We start from the raw sequence: 18,566 nt of genomic DNA on the forward strand, positions 1-18,566 counted from the left end.
AGATACATAGACCTCTTGTCGGCATGCCTGTTATTTCTGTTAAAATAGGAGATCATTGTTATCATGACTTATGTGATATGGGTGCTAGTGCTAGTGCAATACTTTTTGACTTATATCTCTTCCTAATTAATTAATCTTTACCTACTAATAAACCAGCGATGAGGCTTCTGGTCGTACGTCGTAAACTTCTTCCGTAAGTTTTTTTTTCTTTGAGAAATAACTTCTTCCGTACGTAAAAAACGTTCCTTAATTGTCGTTACAATTTTATAAGCACGTCGCCCTGGGCCTGTGCCTGACCGCTTTGGTGGGCCTCTGTCTGGGCTGCGTCCGCGGATCAGAAGCCCGACGAAGCCGACAGGCACGTACCTTGTGGGCGTAATCTCCTCCCGTGATTTTCTTTACTGAGTCCACGTCTTTCTTCTGCTGCCCTCTCCCCTTGGATTCAAACTCTCCTCTGATCTCTTTCTATAAATTCAAATCCATCGAAAGAAAGAAATCTTCGCTGGCTATCGGTCCTCCATGACTGACCCGTCGAAGAACTCTTCGCTCTCACTTTCCTTCCATGGCCGACGCCTCGGGATCGACCAGCTGGGCTCAGGGGAAGGTTGGATTTTGCGGAGGCGGACATGCAGCAAACGAAGACGTCGGACAGGAGGCGTACAGAGGGACCGATCCCACCGGACTGTTCATCGAGCGTCGTCATCCCTCCATCAACCCGACCTTGGGCGCCATCTCTGCGGCCGGCTGTTGTGGGTCTACCTAACCTTGCGTGTCATCTCTGTCGACGGCTGGTGGGAGATCGCTTTGTCGAGTTGCTCGCCCACCCTGCATGGGCCACGTCCACTCCGACCCGGTTTTCTTTTCTGCACGGAGGAAACCGCAATCGACCATCATGGCAGGTCTTACCGTCGGTCAAATCCGGCGGTGGCACCCGAGGAAACTGCAATCGACTCCATGTTTAGGACTTTAGGTACGGCCGCTACAGTCGCCCGCTGGAGAACAAGAACTGCCGGTCGGCCTACATCTGCTGCGGCGTGCACCGCCACGCCAAGAAGCTGATGACCACCCACGCCGCGACGGCCACCCCGGTGCAGGAAGAATCCTCGAGCGAGGAGAACCGGTGTTCCCTGAGAACGTTAATGGCAGGGGAAGCCGGTGTCGTACATTAGTCGCGGCGGCAACGAGTCCAGTCTCCAGTGCAGACTATGAGATGAGCGACACCAGAACGGCTGATACTGCTACGAGTCTATGACGTGGAAACGAACAAGTAGTTGGCTGGGGCAACGAATCCAGTGCAGGCGACGCGCCCCAAGCCCCCGGACAACAATTCCAGGTATGGTCGCCCGAGCGGAGGTGTTCGGGTGGTACGGGGTGACATGCGTCTGTGGCCGGATACAAGAACAGGGGAATAAATTGGACAATGGGTGGTGGAGCAGCAGAATATCGACGACCACCGGTTGATGCGTCCACAGTTTGTGCGAAGGGCCACTCATCGCTTCATCTACTAATTCAGTGGAGTCAGCCGACACTGAAAGCGCATAGAGGCTATTTTTATGATTTTTGTTCTCGGCACTTTCTCTCAACCTGTGCAAATTCTGGCCATGGTGGCTGCCATGTTTGTTCTCACGCAGACTGATCTCCTAAGATTTGTGGTGCAGAAGCAGCTAAATAGGGCCGGTGGCGCGCTGCACGTCATAGATGGAAGAAGCAAATACAAGGCTACAGTTGAGCCTGTTCAACAATGGTTCGTGCTCTCATTGTGCAAATGTCGCACGCGGTGTCTGTCAGCCAACGCACATCGAGTCCCGTCAGCATAAATAAATCGAGAGAAAGAAGTTTGCAACCAGCAGGTGATATTCCTCATCTTCTTTCATTTTTTTGCTTGACTTTCATTGGGGATTAGCAGCAATTCCAAGTTGTGGAACAATATAGCAATCAGTCTCACCTTAATCTCCTGTCCTTCTCCTTTCTTGCTTCAAGTTTATGTATCAGATGCATGTCATATGTTCCAATAAATAATGCCTAGAGGAAGTACTAATGGCATGGAGATAGCAGAATAATCCATCTAAATAATTCAGTGATATATGCAGGCAAAGAAATACATGCATCTGAAACAAGACCGGCATAGTGTCCTGACGGTCAGCGTAACTTGTTCCTATTTATACTACTCTGATGCAATTGCCATGTATTTGTTGTTTATTATTGGCCAAATGCTTCTTGCATTGAATCTACATATGGTGATCATACTCAAGTGAAATAATTGATTTGTTCTAATGATTTAATAGAAAACCTATTTAACTTCAAGATCATTCGGTGTAATTTTTTTAATATTAATAGATTTTGATATACTTGGAAGTTTCAATGTGAAAAAGAAAAACTAAATTGGAGTAAGTGGTGAATATTTCTTTCTTACTTTTATGAAAGTAATTTTAGATACTCAGACAACCGATGGTATTATTAGACTATACGACAATTATTTCAATGATTCTTTGTTTTAACCTAGAACCGTTGAAAGGGCTCTAGGAATGATGTGTTTGTATACAACTCTGGGAGGTTTAACTTTTTTATTGTGTTGCAAAAAATGGATCACGATGTATTTTTTAATCATTAATGGTGAGGTAGAGCACCACCTGAATTGAGTGTTTTGGAATCAGATAAATGACGATCCAGATTTTTGAATTGGCGTATGAAAAAGAGGGTCAATCAATTATTATTTTCTCCCGTTGCAACGCATGGGCATGTTTCCTATTATTATTATTATATTATTATTATTAATTTTTTTTCTCTCCCTAATAATAAAGCACGGATTGGGTCTCCGGGTTCACCGTCGTGGCGTTTTTACAGAAAAGTCCTTCTATTTTTAGGAATTAAACCCGCAGTTCAAATCAAATCAAACCGGTGCGAAGTAGAAAAAGAAAACACAGCCAAGCTCTGCCTCGAGGCGCCCCGCCCCGCCCACCTCACCCTGCATGCCGCCGGCCTCCTCCTGCCTCCCATCTCCTGCCCCGCCCCATCCCGCACCGCACCGCCTCACCGCGCCCCGCCGGCCGCCTCTTGCCTCCCAATCCCATCTCCTCACCCGCGGCTTTCTTCTCCGTTCACGCCTCCCGTCCACCTACTGGTCGCGACCTCGCGGGAGGCAGAGGATGGGAGGGTGCGGCGCTGGCGTCTGGCTCCCGATCGAGCGCCTGTCGTGCAACTTGTGCTTGAGGGCGAGGAAGGCAGGGTGCAGGGTCCTCCGGTGTGCGGTGGCGCATAGCCTCCTTCCTCTCCGGTCGTTCAGGAAGCAGGACGACGACGGGCCGGTGTGGGCTGACACGGCGGCGCCCTTCCATTGTGGCAGTACCGTAGTAGGACAACGGCGGTCAAGGTCAACGCCCTGCTCGACGCCCCCATCTCTTGCTGGATGCCCCCATTCCCTCACTGGTTGAGCTCAAGGCCACCTTGCTTGGTCTCCGGCAGTCCAGCCCATCCAATACGGCCGGTCCGCTCCCCAGCAAGGCGGTTCCTTGAGTCCGCAACATACCATGCTCAAGCCTCCACCACCTAGACTCCTCAAGGCGTAAGCTTTATTTTTCGTTTATACAGAAGATGCAAGATTCTCCTACTGCCATATAAGTAGCACATATAGTTGCAGTAGACAAGGAGCTCGGCTTTGGATTATAGACTAGCTAAAAAATATTTCAAACAAATTACTCACTCAGCAGCATCTTAAATAGTACATAGTATTTTGATTTTGTCTGTACACATATTGCCCTTCCTGTATGATGCCCCTGTAATAGATTATGCTTACAATACATAACTCAGTTTACTTTTAGTTTGTAAATTAAATTAATCAACTTTGTGCACCTGTAATTCAGTATGATAGCTTATGTTTGTTTCTTTTTCCATAGTAGTAGGATACTTGCAAATATATTCATCACAATCAGGGGCATGTACAACTATATTTAGGTTGCAGATACACTCAGAGCAGAACCTGCCCAGTTCCGAAGAAGCTAAATGATCTCGTTTATGTGATGTTCAGCAAGAGACTGGACTCAGAAGTATAATAGTTTATAATTTATTGTTGGGCCAAAATTATGTCATGGTTTATATAGATGCATCAATTCTTCAAGTAGCTCACTACTTGATTCGGTTATGAGAATAACAACTGCAGATAGAGTAATTAATCTTGCTTCTTTGCTACATGAATAACTTCATTATGGGTTGTGTTGTCTGAGGTAAATTGATACTACCTACTATAGGAAATTCCAGATGCATTATGACGGGAGTGGCGAAGCCGGAGGGGCTAAGATATCCTCGACATGGGTGCTCGACGGCACGCTGTAGACCAGGAGGAGGATCTCCTGGTGGAGCTTGGCAGAAGCAAGACACTTGGATGTAACTTCAGTACAGCACAACATTGTTTTATTATTATTATTGAGAATTTGTTTTGTGGTGTAGGAGCTTTCAAGACAACATGGGGCAGCAGGCTTCATGTTCAGGATTCGTGTAGTAGCACACTGATATTTGTTATGTGGTACAGGAGCTTCGAGACAACAGGGGTAGCAGGCTTCAAGGCAACAATTTTCTCTATGATTTTCTCACCAAATCTGAAATTATTTGGCCCCTAAATTCTAATCCCTTTGTGGAAGAAGAGTAATTGTGGAATATGGTCTATGAATGTTGACAAATTTGATCATAGCAGGGACTGACAAAGTTAGTACAATCCTCACTGTTGCACATATATTTCAAGGTAAAATTAACTTCAAGAACATGATCAAGCAGGAGCTTCATGCAACATTGGATGTGAGAATGTATGGTGTAGAACCGCTGCCGCCTCCACTCTGACCTGCCCCTCTGCACTGTCCTCGACGACCATGCGGGCCACCTTGCCGCTCGCTTCGCATGCAACCACTTCATCCCCAACCTTTCCTCCCCAGGTCCAGTCCTTCTTCCTTCCTCATAACCCTTGCAGTTGGACAATGCACTCTAGAACTCTATATATTTCTGATGAATTGTTAACTTGCCAAGGCTTCTGGGTGACAGAATGAATTTTCTCAGGAATAGTTAATCACGTTTTGGTCATTCAACTGGTGATAGATGTTGCCAAGTTCCTGAGCCACAGAGAACGTACATAAGTGGTTGGATTGGTCAATACCTATTAATACAAAAAATAGATGTTCCACCGTCTCTTCAATTTGCAAACCAGAAAGGATGCAATCATGGTTATCACCGATATTGTAGTGCCAGTGCCTGCATTTTGAGCATGTTCCTTGTGTTTAATGGATCAGATAGAAAAAATGGGACCAGCCTTTTACTTTATTAAACATGTTATGACCTTAACACCATGCATCCGCCTTGAAACACATTAGCATTGACCATGAATTAGTTTCACTAAGATAAAAGCCTGATTCTTAGGGATTTATTTTTTCCGGAGTGAGTCCCCGGGTTCACCGTCGCGTCTGTTTTACAGAAAGGCCCCTATGGTTTTTAGGAATTAAACCCGCCATCCCTATTTTAGTGAATCTGAAAAAACGTTTCGTCTTTCTAGAAACCCTCCTGCATCTGTAAGAATTCAATTCCCGCACCCTCCCGATCCCATCTCAACCTCCAGCCCACCGCCATCTCCTGCCCCGCTCCGCCCCGCCCCGCCCCGCCCGGCCGCCACCGCGCCGCCGGCTGTTTCCCCGCGCCGCCGCCTCCTACCCCGCCGGTGCGCCTACCCCTGCAGCCATGGCGCGTCGCCCTCCAGCTAGACCCCTCCTCGGGCAAGATCTCCTCCTAGAGTTGACGGCGAGCACGACCCAGCCCCACCCGCGCACGTCGCCGCCCCGTCCATCGTGGCATCCCCCTTCTCTCGATCGACAGGATCCGCCGCATATCGCGCGACGCGCCGCCGCTGTGCTTCACCTGTCGCCGGCCTCCTTCCGGCTCCCTTGGTCGCCGATGATGGTCACGCACCGATGTGGAGTTGTTCCCCAACCGAAGGAATGGATGAAGACTATGGTATCCAGCCGGCGAGTCCCAGCCACATTACCTTGCCGAATGCTGTGGTGCTCAGCAATAATTTTGGATTGATGGATTGTCGTTGGCTGTTGCAGGTAAGATGTTTGACAAATTGTTTCTTTCAGATTTGGAGTGTCGTTGTACAACGGCTTGCTATGGGCCTAAGTAACGTAGATTTACTGATCAATTTTGTAGCTAATTATCAGTATCGAGAAGTATTCACTAGCACTTCCTGTGTCGATTGCTATGGCTAACTTCTGTAAGGTCATTTTAGCCAAAATTTGTTGTACATGCAGACACAAGGTTCGTTAATGGTAATAGATGATTAGAGAGCAGCAACTAAATACTATACTATATGTGCCGAAATTGATATATTTAACTCCATGTAAGTATTATTATGCAGTGGTGTATTGTTCGTTCTCTGAATTATATGTACCAAACTGTATGTTCAACACTACTTCAGCTTCACGTATGTGGCTATACTATGCGCAAATATAAAAATCTGCAGTTCTTTATCCGCATAATAATCATGACCTTCAAGGGATGCCCATTGTAATTTTGGTATATACTTGAGATATTTATTTTGGTCTCTGCTTGGGAATAAGGGTAAAAGGTCCAGAGATGAAAGCCTCACTTCAAATTCTGTGATGGGTCTCTCTAACATTGCAATTATGCAATAAATTCCTCTCGAGTTTACTATATATTACCAGCTTCCTTCCATTTAATTTATATATTTAATCCCATCATTGTCTATGTCACATGCTTCATCAATGTCTATGTCATCAACTATGCTACGGCAGGGTAGTAGTTGCAAGCGTGCGAAGAAGGATAACGCATGCTAGATCCTGCAGGTAGTAATAGTTGATTATACTTGATCGATTTGATCCTTTCTACACGGCAACACCAAATTCAGTGTATTTTTATTTACGTAAGTACTCAAATTCAGTAAGAGTTGGTACTGAATTTGACTAGGCGCCGCCTTGACGGCCAAGCGTGTGATGTCCATGTTAGCCGGCTCCTCCACCCAGGCCCTCTGTAGCGCCGGTGAGGACACTGCTTTGTCCGAACCGATTGTCACGACCATGCGCAGGTACACACACATGTGCTCCCCTACCACCACTGCAGTGATTTAAGGCGAAATCCAATTGGGGGGTATTGATAGGCACCAATGTGTTCCTGGTTGAGTTCCCATGTCTTGCATTAAGTTGATCATTTTGGTAAGATCAAACTGAACAAGCTGAACATCACTTGCCCAAACAAGCTGAATGTCATGCTACATTATTCCCAATTTTGTAAAATTGATCATAATACTCCTGCTATCATGTCGCGTTTGCTAATACTTATTGAGTTGTAAAACGATGTTTTCAAATTATAAGCTAGCCCGTCTTATTATGTTTCAGAAGATCGATACAGTGGTGTCATATGTCTTGATATGACTTTTTGTTTTTGGTTATTTTTTAGAACATTTAGTACATGTATTTATCAATGCTAGAACTTCTGACAACTTTGAAGCAAGAAAGTTCAGAGAAATTGTTCCATGGAATAGCTAAACGATAATACTACTATTCATTTATGATTATTTGCAACATACAGAGATAGATATATTGAAACCTGTAATGGCTAACAGCCAAAATTATGAATTTGTTCTTGATACTCTCTTTCTCTTTTCTTAATATCATCATGTACAAATTAGAAGGTTTCTAACATCTGCATATTTCAGGTTTCAGAGAGGGTAGAGAAAGTGATGTTCAGACATTTAAGTGCAGCAACAGAGTTTTCATCCTTCTTTGCTGGTTGTGTTCCTCTGCTGGGACAATTGCTGTGGTCTGAACTTCAGAGTTTTCATCCACTCAATGCTGATTCAGTCAAAGATCTCTGGGAAGAAAATTATTTCGACAAGATTCACTCTACCGTGCTTATCGCGGTCCTCTAGATTACATGGAAGCGCGTGAACTCCAAACTCTTCTGCGACATTTTTGAGGAATTGCACATTACTGCTAGCAAGATTGTTGATGATCTTATGTTGTGGTCTAACAGGTATTCAAACGAAATTAATAAAGTGCTCCTTAGAAATTAGAGCACTATGTTGTATCACCTATCCGTGAGATTGTAATTTTGTCCCTCCTTCTCTTTTCTATTAGTCCCACTGTCTCATTTGCCTTTGTATAGTTCTCAGTTTTATGAAGTGGTTCAGGCCGGCATAGTCCCTCTAAAGAAAATAAGGCGGCGAGTGACGCCTCGCCTTCTCTGAAGTCTGGACTGAAAATTATGTGGTTCTCTACTACTCGAAGAAAGGTAAATAGTCTTTTATGTGATTCATTTTTTCCATTTGAATAAACAGTGTGGACATTTCCCCACAAATGAGATTCGTCCACCCCCCTTCTTGCCTTGTTCCAATCTTCAGTCCAACTGTAATAACAGAAACAAACCTTCTCCTCCTTTTGTAGATGAAGAAGAAATGGCTGGCTTACCAATCGCCTAAGCACCAAGAGCTTTGGCGCCCAACTATTGAAGAAGGCTCGGGCTGATGGAGCTGTCCCAAACAAGGTATAAACCTGACACCTTTCTGCTCCTGGAGTCCTTGCATGCCTTCAAAGCATGTAATCTTGATGATTGCAATTTTTAGATGGTTTGATGGTTGATTCTCATTCCTTTGGTGGTTGCAGAATGTCATGGCGCAGGTGTTGCCATTGTCCCTATCAACCTTCACCGGTGGTTACACATACACGCACCCACGAACTATTAGGTCAGGGGAGAAAACAGAGCAGCGGTCTTCAGTTAGAACAGAGGAGCACACGCAGTCAGGTTTCAGGAACCAATGCCTTCATAATTTTTCTTTTTCAACTGATTGCTGGCTAAACATGCACAACCCTCTTATTGCAAGGTTAAGATCAACTTGACACCAGCAATAATGGCTTGAAATGAGTTTTAGTTGTCAAGCAAATGTTTGTGCTAATTCCCACAAGAATTTTTTTTTGAAGAAATTTTACTTTATCAGGGCAATACCTTTTATATGGCTTCATGAAATCGAATATGACGCTAAATTTGCAGAATGACTAAGCGGCATAGAAAATTGATTTAGCACTACTTAATTAATTAAATATGACCAATTTTTGATTTTGTGTTGATGTTTCAGATGGACTTTTTTTCATATGACATCAGGGATGTAGGATGATTGGGTGAACAAGCTTTCCGTGGAACATCCAGATCCCGGCAGCGGTGCGTCCGCTCAGCATACCATGCGGCGACGTCCTCCGACATAATGACAAATGCCGGCAGGGGCGAGAGCAGAGCGGGAGGGGTATTGCTTAGATACCGTTGTGGGCAATTGCCAGTGCCATGATTGTGGTTAATACCCATGGCGGATTCTATTCCTATGTGTGGATTAAACAAAGTTGAGTAAACATCACCGGTAGGAGATGCATGTGCAGATTAAGTTTAGAGGAGAAAGTGGTTCTTTATTCAGTTCAAACGCTGACCGGATCAGGTGCACCTTTAGGCTCTATGATAAGTGCCGACAACAAATTCTTCTTTTCAGCGGGATTGTATACTGGACCAAGGTTCTATAGGTGGTGGGTTTGCTAGGACTATTCCATGAAGCAGTGTAAACGCAGTTGTCAACACACTGATGAATTCGATAGAGGAAAGTGGTCTAAGTTTCACGATTTGGAGCTCTGATGTGGAAGAGTTTTTGAGCTAATGCAAGGTGGTAAATATCTCGATTATATAAAACCAACATAAGCTTTTGGGCAGCAACATTAGAAGGATCCTGTTTTATAGGTTTAATTCAATCCTGAGAAAACAACTTTCTTTTACACGGCAATCTAGAATAATGACCAACTATCTTTTACAGGGCAATCTAGAATAATGACCTTGGCAGATTATGTGCATGGAAAAGGTAATGGCTTGTATGAGATTATATTGATCTGTTTGTTCAGTGAGGAAAGGAAGACCAAATGATCCACTGCAGTGTTATCTATAGCCAAGGAACAAGAGGTCAAAGATAGAGCTTAGATGTATTGATGGACATGTGAGACAAATTATCTCTTGAAGCTAGCCACAAACATTGAAGTGGCGCTGGCAAGAGTATGCATCAACCATCATGCATGAATTCATACGATGTACCATCAAGTCTCTTAAGTGTGGTGCTTGTGCTACAATATTCTTTTAAATATGGGCGATGAATCTATTTTCCCGTTGCAACGCACGGGCATTGTTTGCTAGTAAAGAAATTATGCATGATATTGCACCTGCTGAAATAGAAGGTATTGATGTTATTATTAAGCTTTCCAATAGGGACACCATTAAACCAGTTGAGATTGTTAGAGATGTTGAAGTCTTGTGTGGGAAAGTTAAATATCCTGCTGATTTTCTTCTTGGTTCCCCATAAGATGACTTTTGTCCCATTATATTTGATAGACCCTTCTTGAATACTGTTAATTCTAGGATTGATTGCAAAAAGGATGTTGTTACAATTGGCTTAGGGGATATGTCTCATGAGTTTAATTTGCTAAGTTTCGTAGACAACCCCGTGATAAAGAATCACCTAGTAAGGATGGGATTATTGGTCTTGCTTCTATTGCCGTGCCTCCTACTGATCCGTTAGAACAATATTTGCTAGACCATGAAAATGATATGTTTATGAATGAAAGAAGGGAAATAGATGAAGTATTTCTTCAACAGGGTCCTATTCTGAAACACAACTTACCTGTTGAAATCCTAGGGGATCCCCCTCCACCCAAGGGTGATCCTGTGTTTGAGCTTAAACCATTACCTGATAATCTTAAGTATGCTTATCTTGATAAAAAGAAAATATATCTTGTTATTATTAGTTCTAACCTTTCGGAGCAAGAAGAAGAAAGATTATTGAAAACTCTGAAAAAGCACCATGCTGCTATTGGATATACTCTGGATGATCTTAAGGGCATTAGTCCCACTCTATGCCAACACAAAATTAAAGTGGAAAAAGATGCCAAACCAGTTAGGGATCCTCAACGACGATTAAATCCTAAGATGAAAGAAGTGGTAAGAAAGGAGATACTAAAGCTCCTTGAGGCAGGTATAATTTATCCCGTTGCTGATAGTGAATGGGTAAGTCCTGTCCATTGTGTTCCTAAAAAGGGAGGTATTACTGTCATTCCTAATGATAAAGATGAATTGATCCCGCAAAGAATTATTACAGGTTATAGGATGGTAATTGATTTCCGTAAATTAAATAAAGCCACTAATAAAGATCATTACCCTTTACCTTTTATTGATCAAATGCTAGAAAGACTATCCAAACATACACATTTATGCTTTCTAGATGGTTATTCTGATTTCTCTCAAATACCTGTGTCAGCGGAAGATCAATCAAAAACTACTTTTACTTGCCTTTTTGGTACTTTTGCTTATAGACGTATGCCTTTTGGTTTATGTAATGCACCTGCTACCTTTCAAAGATGCATGATGGCTATATTCTCTGACTTTTGTGAAAAGATTTGTGAGGTATTCATGGATGATTTCTCTGTTTATGGATCCTCTTTTGATGATTGCTTAAGCAACCTTGATCGAGTTTTGCAAAGATGTGATGACACTAGTCTCGTCTTGAATTGGGAAAATTGCCATTTTATGGTTAATGAAGGCATTGTCTTGGGGCATAAGATTTCCGAGAGAGGTATTGAAGTTGACAAAGCTAAAGTTGATGCTATTGAAAAGATGCCATATCCCAACGACATAAAAGGTATAAGAAGTTTCCTTGGTCATGCCGGTTTTTATAGGAGGTTCATTGAGGACTTTTCTAAAATTCTCTAGGCCTCTGACTAATTTATTGCAAAAAGATATTACTTTTGTCTTTGATGATGATTGTGTAGAAGCATTTGAAATACTTAAGAAAGCTTTGATCACTGCACCTATTGTTCAGCCACCTGATTGGAATTTACCTTTTGAAATTATGTGTGATGCTAGTGATTATGCTGTAGGTGCTGTTCTAGGGCAAAGAGTTTATAAGAAATCGAATGTTATCCAGTATGCTAGTAAACTCTTGATACTGCCCAGAGAAGTTATGCTACTACTGAAAAAGAGTTCTTAGCAGTCGTATTTGCGTGTGACAAGTTAAGACCTTATATTGTTGATTCCAAAGTTACTATTCACACTGATCATGCTGCTATTAAATATCTTATGGAAAAGAAAGATGCTAAGCCTAGACTTATTAGATGGGGTATCCTACTCCAAGAATTCGATTTGCATATTATTGATAGAAAGGGAGCTGAGAACCACGTTGCAGATAACCTGTCTAGGTTAGAGAATGTTCTCGATGACCCACTACCTATTAATGATAGCTTTACTAATGAACAATTAGCGGTCATTAATGCTTCTCGTACTGCTCCATGGTATGCTAATTATGCTAAATACATTGTTGCTAAATTTATACCACCTAGTTTCACATACCAGCAAAAGAAAAAGTCCTTTTATGATTTAAGACATTACTTCTGGGATGACCCACACCTTTATAAAGAAGGATTAGATGGTGTTATTAGACGTTGTGTACCTGAGCATGAACAGGAACAGATCCTACGCAAGTGTCACTCTGAACCATATGGAGGACACCACGCTGGAGATAGAACTGCACATAAGGTATTGCAATCCGGTTTTTATTGGCCTACTCTCTTCAAAGATGCTCGTAAGTTTGTCTTGTCTTGTGATGAATGTCAAAGAAATAGGTAATATTAGTAGACGTCAAGAAATGCCTATGAACTATTCTCTTGTTATTGAACCATTTGATGTTTGGGGCTTTGGTTATATGGGACCTTTTCTTGCCTCTAATGGTTACACACATATTTTAGTTGCTATTGATTACGTTACTAAGTGGGTAGAAGCTATTCCAACTAGTAGTGCTGATCATAACACCTCTATTATGATGCTTAAAGAAATTATTTTTCCGAGGTTTGGAGTCCCTAGATATTTTATGACTGATGGTGGTTCACATTTTATTCATGGTGCTTTCCGTAAGATGCTTGCTAAGTATGATGTTAATCATAGAATCGCATCTCCTTATCACCCACAGTCTAGTAATCAAGTAGAGTTGAGCAATAGAGAGCTCAAATTAATTTTGCAAAAGACTGAATAGATCTAGAAAGAATTGGTCCAAGAAACTTGATGATGCATTATGGGCCTATAGAGCTGCATATAAAAATCCTATGGGTATGTCTCCGTATAAGATGGTTTATGGAAAAGCATGTCACTTACCCTTTGAACTTGAACATAAGGCATATTGGGCTATTAAAGAGCTCAATTATGACTTCAAACTTGCCGGTAAGAAGAGGTTGTTTGACATTAGCTCACTTGATGAATGGAGAACTCAAGCCTATGAGAATGCCAAGCTATTCAAAGAAAAAGTTAAACGTTGCATGAGAAAAGGATACAAAAGCGAGAATTTAACGTAGGTGACTATGTGTTGCTATTCAACTCTCGTTTAAGATTTTTTGCAGGAAAATTTCTCTCTAAATGGGAAGGTCCTTACATTATTGAGGAGGTCTATCGTTTCGGTGCCATAAAAATCAACAACTTCAAAGGCACAATTCCGAGGGTGGTGAACGGTCAAAGAATCAAACATTATATCTCAGTTAATCCTATCAATGTTGAAACTAATATTATTGAAACCGTAACTCCGGAGGAATACATAAGGGACACTTTCCAGAACGTTTCAGACTCCGAAAAGGAATAGGTATGTGGTAAGGTAAGTAAACTGACTCCAAAACAATTTTAATGGAAATTTTCCTCCGTTTTGGAATATTTAAGAATTTTGGAAAGAAAGAAGTAATCCGGGAAGGACACGAGGCCTCCACGAGGGTGGAGGGCGCGCCCACCCTTACTGGGCGCGCCCCCCTGTCTCGTGGACACCTCGTGTGCCTTTCGGACTCCGTTTTCTTGCACGTTACGTATTTTGGTCGGTAAAAATTCATTATATAATCTCCCGAAGGTTTTGACCACCGTATCATGCAAATATCCTCTGTTTTTGTTTTGAGCTGTTTTCTGACAGATCTAGAGCACCATGACGTCTCCAAGCGCTCCCAAGGACAAGTTTTTCGAGAGGGTTATCAACCCCTATCTCGCGGAGGTGCTGCAACACCCTCAAACCATTGAGATGCGTGAGGGGGTGCTGCACATCCGCGATGTGGAGGGACCAAGGTGTACCGGAAGCGTGGAGACAAAGCTCGAAGCCATGGAGCAACAAGTTTTCAAGTGCCAAGGGATGGTGGAGCGTGGACTCAACGCTAACCAGATGATGATCACGGAGTTCACCAACAACCACAAGCTGGATGCCAAGATCATTGGGGAGACCATCTTTAAGCTTCAAGAGAAAATCGAGCACCTCCAAGCCCAGATCTATGACCTGCAAAACCAAAACTGTGAGTATGAATATAGATTCAAGAGGATGAGTTTGGCTGCAGATTTGAGGATCCCGGAGACTCGACCATCCTTCTATGATGGTGAGCCTATGCCTTGGAAGATGGACGACAAGCCTACATCATCAACAACTCCTACTTCACCACCTCCGAGGACATAATCACATGGGTATGGGCACTCCCCTTGGCAACTGCCAAGCTTGGGGGAGGTACCCCGGTATCGTATCACCATCACACTCCTATCTTTACCGTTTTACTTAGTTTGATCCTTTTAGTAATATCTTGATCTAATAGATTGAAGTTTTGGTATGAATTAGTTTTGAGTTTTGCTTTGTGATCCCTTCTATGTAATCGAGTCCGTGAGCTATCTATAATAAAGATTAGTGTTGAGTCAAGGGATTTGCTATCTTGCTATGATCTTGAGAAAGTAGAAGAATAAAAAGAAATAGAAGAGTTCATATTGATCTTATGGATAGTAATGACTTCACATATAAAAAGTATGAGGCATTAAAGTTGTTGAGAGTTGACAAACGTAGTTTTGGTCACCGTTGCAATTAATAGGAAGTAATAAGGAAGGAGAGGTTTTCACATATAAATATACTATCTTGGACATCTTTTATGATTATGACCACTCATAAAGTATGACATGCTAAAGAGTTGATGTTGGACAAGAAAGACAACGTAATGGTTTATGTTCTCTCACATCTCAGTTAAAGTATATTGTCATTGATCTTCCCAACATGTTGAGCTTGCCTTTCCCCCTCATGCTAGCCAAAATTCCTTGCACCAAGTAGAGATACTACTTGTGCTTCCAAATATCCTTAAACCCAGTTTTGCCATGAGAGTGCACCATACCTACCTATGGATTGAGTAAGATCCTTCAAGTAAGTTATCATGTTGCAAGCAATAAAAATTGCTCTCTAAATATGTATGACTTATTAGTGCAGAGAAAATAAGCTTTATACGATCGTGTGATACGGAAGTAATAAAAGCGACGGACTACATAATAAAGGTTCATATCACAAGTGGCAATATAAAGTGACATTCTTTTGCATTAATATTTTGTGCATCCAACCCTAAAAGTACATGACAACCTCTGCTTCCCTCTGCGAAGGGCCTATCTTTTACTTTATGTCTTTTACTTTTTGCAAGAGTCAAGGTGATCTTCACCTTTCCCTTTAACATTTTATCCTTTGGCAAGCACCTCGTGTTGGAAAGATCCTGATATATATCCAATTGGATGTAAGTTAGCATGAGCTATTATTGTTGACATCACCCAAAGGTGAATATGTTGGGAGGCAACATTATAAGCCCCTATCTTTCTCAGTGTCCGATTAAAACTCCATAACCACAAGCATTGCGTGAGTGTTAGCAATTGTAGAAGACTATATGATAGTTGAGTATGCGGACTTGCTGAAAAGCTCTATTCTTGACTCTTTCCGATGTTATGATAAATTGCAATTGCTTCAATGACTGAGATTATAGTTTGGTAGTTCCCAATGAAGTTTCTGAACCATACTTGACATTGTGAATCGATTGTTACTTAAGCATAAGAAATCATATGATAAAATTTATATATGTTGTTGTTATAAGAATGATCATGATGCCCTCATGTCCGTATTCTATTTTTGTCGACACCTCTATCTCTAAACATGTGGACATATTTTTCGATTTCGGCTTCCGCTTGAGGACAAACGAGGTCTAAGCTTGGGGGAGTTGATACGTCCATTTTGCACCATGCTTTTATATCAATATTTATTGCATTATGGGTTGTTATCACACGTTATGTCTCAATATTTATGGCTATTCTCTCTTATTTTACAAGGTTTATCATGAAGAGGGAGAATGCCGGCAACTGGAATTCTGGCTGGAAAAAAGCAAATATTGGAAACCTATTCTGCACCGCTCCAAAAATCCTGAAACTCCACGGAAGTCACTTTTGGAATTAATAAGAATTATTGAGCGAAGAAAATACCAGAGGGGGCCCACACCCTGGCCAGGAGGGTGGGGGCGCGCCCACCCCTACTAGGCGCGCCCCCTGTCTCCTGGGCCCCCTGGTGGCCCTTCGGTGCCCATCTTCTGCTATATGAAGGCTTTTACCCTGGAAAAAAAATTCATAAGCAAGCTTACAGGACGAAACTTCACCGTCATGAGGCGGAACCTTGGCGGAACCAATCTAGGGCTCCGGCGGAGCTGTTCTGCCGGGGAAACTTCCCTCCGGGAGGGGGAAATCATCACCATCGTCATCACCAACGATCCTTTCATCAGGAGGGGCTCAATCTCCATCAACATATTCACCAGCACCATCTCCTCTCAAAACCCTAATTCATCTCTTGCATCCAATCTTGTATCAAAACCACAAATTGGTACCTGTGGGTTGCTAGTAGTGTTGATTACTCCTTGTAGTTGATGCTAATTGGTTTACTTGGTGGAAGATCATATGTTCAGATCCTTAATGCATATTAATACTCCTCTGATCATGAACATGAATATGCTTTGTGAGTAGTTATGTTTGTTCCTGAGGACATGGGTGAAGTCTTGCTATTAGTAGTCATGTGAATTTGGTATTCGTTCGATATTTTGATGAGATGTATGTTGTCTCTCCTCTAGTGGTGTTATGTGAACGTCGACTACATGACACTTCACCATTATTTGGGCCTAGAGGAAGGCATTGGGAAGTAATAAGTAGATGATGGGTTGCTAGAGTGATAGAAGCTTAAACCCTAGTTTATGCATTGCTTCGTAAGGGGCTGATTTGGATCCACTAGTTTCATGCTATGGTTAGGTTTACCTTAATACTTCTTTTGTAGTTGCGGATGCTTGCAATAGGGATTAATCATAAGTGAGATGCTTGTCCAAGTAAGGGCAGTACCCAAGCACCGCTCCACCCACATATCAAATTTTCAAAGTACCGAACGCGAATCATATGAGCGTGATGAAAACTAGCTTGACGATAATTCCCATGTGACCTCGGGAGCGCTTTTCTCATTATAAGAAATTGTCCAGGCTTGTCCTTTGCTACAAAAAGGATTGGGCCACCTTGTTGCACTTTATTACCCGTTACAAATTATCTTATCACAAAACTATCTGTTACCTACAATTTCAGTGCTTGCAGAGAATACCTTACTGAAAACTGCTTGTCATTTCCTTTTGCTCCTCGTTGGGTTCGACACTCTTACTTATCGGAAGGACTACGATAGATCCCCTATACTTGTGGTTCATCAAGATGCTACTTGAGAGCATCCACGGATTCCTCCACCAGCCTTTGGCGCTTGATGCGGAGCATGTCATTCTCGTCCATATGTTTCTTGACGATGATGCCGGTCCTCTTCAACAAGGCACTGGTCTCCTCCCCGCTGGTCTGCACTTTGGACGACCTTCGCCCTCAGCAGGTCACGCTCGGCCCGGAGCCTCTCATTGGTCTCCCTTAGTTGCCGGATGACGCCGGTAGCCTGTTCAAACGAGGCTTTCATGTCGTCCTGCAACCTCGCCCAGCCGGAGATCTGATCCATCTGGCTATGGATGATCGCATGCATGCGCCTGTAAGAGTCGTCGCCTGCCCATGAGACATTTTCCCAGGCCACCGCAGCGTGGAGGGACATCTCTGCTGCATTGGTGGCACGGCGGGACATCTCTGCTGCTTCCGTGGCGTGGCCGAACCAGTCTGCTGCATCTACAGCACGGTGGGACCTCCGTGCTGCTTCGGCGGCGCGGTAGGACCTCTGTGCTGCTACTTCCATGTGGCGGGACATGTCGGCTGCTTTCACAGCGAGGCGGGACATCTCTCGTGCTTCTGCTTCCATGCTTGCCTCTCCCTGGTGGTAATCTCTCGACCTAGAACTCACGCTGGCCATGGCAAATGCAAGGGAAGCATGCTGAATGACTTGTTTGTTTTTGTGGATGAGATGTTACAAAGGAATGTGCAGTCATCTTGGCATAGTAGTATTTATAACCGAGTACTAATACACTCCTAAGTGGGAAACCGTTTATGTTGTGATCGGTGTGAACAAGTTTGCAATTAAATATAGCGTGGTAGTACTAGTAATTTGGAATGTGACGAGACGCAAGCTCAAAATTTATTGGCGGTTATAGTTTTGAAGTGTGGCACTATTCCCAGATGGCATAACGTGGGCATGTGTTCTCGGCCATGGTGTAGCATATGCCATGGCAGTTCTTTTTGTACTGTTGTGT

General features: G+C 42.9%; 1 long non-coding RNA gene across 10 annotated transcripts; it reads left to right on the top strand.

The window, feature by feature from the left end:
* The first annotated feature begins 3,001 nt into the window (after positions 1–3,001).
* Positions 3,002–10,193, top strand: LOC119325235. Of its 10 annotated transcripts, XR_005157419.1 has the most exons (5): positions 3,002–3,562; positions 4,255–4,922; positions 7,709–8,283; positions 8,436–8,535; positions 8,655–9,662. It is a non-coding gene; the product is annotated as an uncharacterized LOC119325235 (long non-coding RNA). The 10 variants fall into 10 exon arrangements; XR_005157410.1 differs by lacking the exons at positions 3,002–3,562; positions 4,255–4,922 and adding an exon at positions 5,394–6,083 and having other exon boundaries at positions 6,184–8,283; XR_005157413.1 differs by lacking the exons at positions 3,002–3,562; positions 4,255–4,922 and adding an exon at positions 5,399–6,839 and having other exon boundaries at positions 6,961–8,283.
* Positions 10,194–18,566: the final 8,373 nt, after the last annotated feature.

Source organism: Triticum dicoccoides, chromosome 6B, assembly GCF_002162155.2.
Source record: "Triticum dicoccoides isolate Atlit2015 ecotype Zavitan chromosome 6B, WEW_v2.0, whole genome shotgun sequence".
Taxonomy (NCBI): Eukaryota; Viridiplantae; Streptophyta; class Magnoliopsida; order Poales; family Poaceae; genus Triticum; species Triticum dicoccoides.